Source organism: Choloepus didactylus, chromosome 6 (genome assembly GCF_015220235.1).
Source record: "Choloepus didactylus isolate mChoDid1 chromosome 6, mChoDid1.pri, whole genome shotgun sequence".
Classification (NCBI taxonomy): domain Eukaryota; kingdom Metazoa; phylum Chordata; class Mammalia; order Pilosa; family Megalonychidae; genus Choloepus; species Choloepus didactylus.
The window spans coordinates 22,818,144-22,822,654 of NC_051312.1; positions in this window are offsets into that span (position 1 = coordinate 22,818,144).

The window sequence follows — 4,511 nt, forward strand, 5'->3', positions numbered from 1 at the left end:
GCTTCACTGGTTAGTTGAAGAAGAAGTGAAGGTCCTCTGTCTTGCTTAAAATTCTTCAACTGATTGGATTAAATCCAGCTGGTTGAATTTTCTCATTGTGGAAGACACACCCTTCATTTATGTAATCAGTCACAGCTGCAGCCAATTGACTGATGATTTAATAAACCAGCCTTCTCATTTTTTAACCAGTCATAAATGTCCTTGCAGTAATGGTTAGGCCAGTGCTTGCTTGACCAGTCACCTGAGCACCATCACATGGCCAAGTTGACACATGAACTTAACCATCACAATAACTATATAGCTGTTAAGGTCTGACTTTTTAAATGTGAAAACCTTGTGACTGACATGCCCTTTATCCAGTGTATGGGCAGATGAGTAAGAAAACAAAGACAATAAATAAGTAAATAATAAGGGGTATGGGATGTTTTGAGTGTTCTATTTTCATTTCTATTCTATTTTTGAGTAATGATAACATTCAAAAATGAATTTTGGCTGTTATATATGATGATAATATATAATGATACTGTCAACCATTGATTGTAAACTTTGAATGATTATCTGGTATGTGAATATGTCTCAATAAAATTTCATTTCAAAAAACAGGGATAGGTCATAATGTAGAGAACTTGCTGAAGGAACATGGTCATTTTTTGAACATTTTCAGAAGCTTCTTCTGCAAGCTGACAGTTGCATAGAAGAACACTAATTGGGTCCTCTGTTGTTTCTTCTTAACCTCAGTAGAATCATCCCTAGATTGGTGATCAAGGTTGTGCCATAAACCAGCAGAAAGAGCACAAAGAACACCTGCTGCAATCCTGTCTGCCAGAGAATCCTAAGAATATGGAGTCTGTACACAAAGTCCAGTTCTCAACAGCCCTAATTCAGATCTATGAAATCCCTGGTACTGAAAGAAGAAAGTGGAAGTGGACGGTTAACATTATCTTCCTGTATTAATAGTTTAACCACTTGAACATTATCATTTGCAGTGATTAAAAAAAAATAAAGAATGCTAGAACTACTTGAAGTGAACTGACTCAACTGGAAATAGTTTTAATGTGAATCTATGAAATTATAATGATAATGATATAACATATTTGTCTAGCACTGTACATAGTTTGCATCACACCTTCATCTAAACTAAATATTTCCACACCCACTTATGTAGTAGTCTTGATAATTTTTACTAAATGTGTTTCATAGATTAAGAAATTAGTGTCACAAGAGTTTGAGGTCATAGTTCTTACAACTAATCAGTCAAGATAGTCAACATCTTCTGACAAGAACCTATTTTTTCAATTTCATATTTTGACCCCATGACAGAGACACTTAGTCTATTTAGAAGGGTAGGTAATGAGTAATTTGCAATATTGTTCCTGACAGATCATCCAAAATTCTGAAGCAAGTAGAGCTATTGCAGATCCCTGGATATAACATTTCCCCTTTTCCCCATTAACCCCCCAGGTCCTATCCAGCCTCAATAAACAACCACATGTACCATTGTCACAGGGAAGGAGAGTCTCAGTGATTTCAGCATGCCCACCCAGTTGTCGATATGTTTGGTATGTGTGATTCTTCTAAGCTGAGTCAGGTGCACTGTGGACCAATGAACAGCACCACATATAAATTGATTTTGCCATTTGGATGCAAAAACAAAATTCACTGGTAGTTGTGGTAAAGTGTAGGTCTTGTAACACATCCACCCCTAATATAAAATGGTAATGGAAGAAATACATAAAATATACTTTTAAGAAGTGAGGTGCCATATTTGTAATGTTAGGGTAGTATGCACTACTCATATGGCTTTTCTCTCACACCCAGCTATCACCTTTATAGGTCCATTAAATCTCCAGTGATTCCCATATATGACTGTACACTCTGCTGCATTATCAATAAGGACTAAAATGTACCAACAGTTGGTTGAAAACCAGTGGATAACCAGCTCTATGTGAGGCCTCCAATTACCTGTGCCATCCAAATTTGCAGGGTACCATGGCCCCAGCTCTAGTCTTCAGTGGTAGGGGACATCCACCCCCTTGTACTGGATTTTCTTTCCTCAGGGGTTGTTGTGTGGTGGAACAGATTTACACTTAAAGAGGCTATCTTTTCTCCTTGGGCAGCTTTTGCCAGATTCCTGTTAATATAACATTAGGTTGTTTATTTTTTCTACTGGAATGCATGTAGCAAATAAATCAGCTCATAATTGTTTATGGGTTACATGTACAGGCCTCCTCTGCCCCTTTCCTTGTGATGTCTCTTTGATTAATTTATTTACCCCTTATGACCATATTCTTTTCATATCACCCATGTCTGCTATTCCCTTGCCACCCAGTGAATGACCTAGCTGACTAGTGGGCTTAGCATAGCTACTAATGTCCCATACCAGGCTGGAAGTGTGGCTTGGAGAATTTTATCCTTCATACTGGCCATGAACAGTTCATCATCCAGGTCCATGAAAGTAGTCAGCATATGTTTCATGCTTCATTCCTAATTCTCCACATCTTTCTAGACTAGCTTGTATCAAGTACCCCACCTTTGATGACATAACCGTTGCCCTCAGATTAGCTATAATCTTTATTGTCTGTTCTTTCAGTAAGCTCAATTATTGTGTGAATATTGAATAAGATTCTTGAAATAAAACCATTTGTAAAGTAAGAAATATAGTTATTCTAATCCTATCCAAATTGTGTTCACCTTCTAAACACAATCATGAAATATATTCTCCAAACTTAGAGCTTGTTTCACTGAGTTCTGGAGAAAATTTTAGAAACTACTATTTTTACAACCCAGAAAGAAAATCACTAGATAATTCAGCTATGTGCTGACACCTTTATTTGCTCAAACACTTCATGTTTATTTTTCTGGTCACCCCAGTGAAATAATAATTTTCTCTGATTTAGGGATTGTGTTATCCAGTATGGAAGCTATCCTGATAATGTATATGTTGCTTATATTCAATGCAAGTTTATAAAATCAAATTGAAGGCAGGAGATAAAAATCAAATTGGCAAATTAACAAATTCACAAATGCAATAGAGAAGGCTTTTTAAAATTTTTCTTGAAGAGAATTCTCTAATGAGAAAAATGAAAATAAGTCATATTTACCTAATATTTTCAGATTCTTTTATCATGGTACTTTTAATATACCAGGACTTTCTTTGATAGCAGTAATATATACACCCAATTCAATAATGCACAACAGGAATCATGTGAATTAGTTAAGTATAATTTATTTTAATGAAATACATTCCCCACATTTAATATATGTAAATATCTTAAATCCATGCTTAACATATGTTATCACTCTACAAATGTTAGCACTTATGATGATGACAATGGTATAATCTTGGATATATTGGCCCATTATTTTACAAAGTTCTTCTCATTTTGTTCTCATTTGATCTTACAATCATGAAAGTCAGAAATTGCAAGGAATATATGAAACAGTTTGACATTTATTTAAAAAAATTAAGAATTTATTTTTTTCATTTCTGGAATTGAATGTTCTTTGTGGATGCTTAAAAAATAAGGATACAGGAAAAAAAATGGTGATAGACATAGTTTAGGCTTACCTGTTTGTATTGAGGGGAATTTCATGCTTACCTTTAATAATTGAGGTAAAGGCAGAGGTAAAATAAGAAAAAAAAAAAAAACTGAGTTTTTTAATGTTAGATAATTTCTTTATTGAAACAGGTGTTATCATCTTCTAAAATATATTCTGTTGTAAGAAATTACAGAATATTGTAGTTTTATATTGTTATTTCTTAAGAAATAACAATATAATTTCTTAAAGAACAATATTTCTTAAAGAAATATTGTTCTTTAAGCCAAAAAGTTTCTCTGCCCTAGGGATCAGCTCCTTCCCCATGTTAGTTTCTAATTGAACTAAACCATTCTGCCTGCCACTCAAGAAGTTTGGAACAACCAAATAAGTATCTGGCCATACCACTCCTAATGTATTTTCTCAGTCTTTCTTTCTATAACTCTTGATGATAACTTCAAGTGCACTTCACTTGTCTCTTGGTAACAGAGATTTGGAACCATATTTAAGATTAGTTTTATGATATATTGTTTCAGATATATCTCATAAGCCCTGGCAAAATTAGAACTAGGTTTTAGCAGAGTATGATGAGTAGAAGACTTATGAACCATATGTTAAAAATTAAGAAGTTACTTAAACTTTCTATACCAAACTTATGACTTATGAACCATATGTTAAAAATTCCTATCCTTTATCACATGTCCAGTTGAATTTCCATGTGTCAAATATTTGTGAGAATAGAGAAATAACTGCAATTCAAAGGCAGATGGTCCTAATTTCAAAAGAACTTGAGAAAGGAAATATGCCCCATTTGAAGACACAGGGATGTATAGGGTGGTGGACTCAAAACTTTTACTCAATTATTCAAGGATAAACAATTAAGAAAAACATAGCAACTTTTAAATTTGTAGATAAAGTATTAGTTAGAATATCTTGATTTCATAAATTAATCCATTTAACAGAGTTATTAAGAT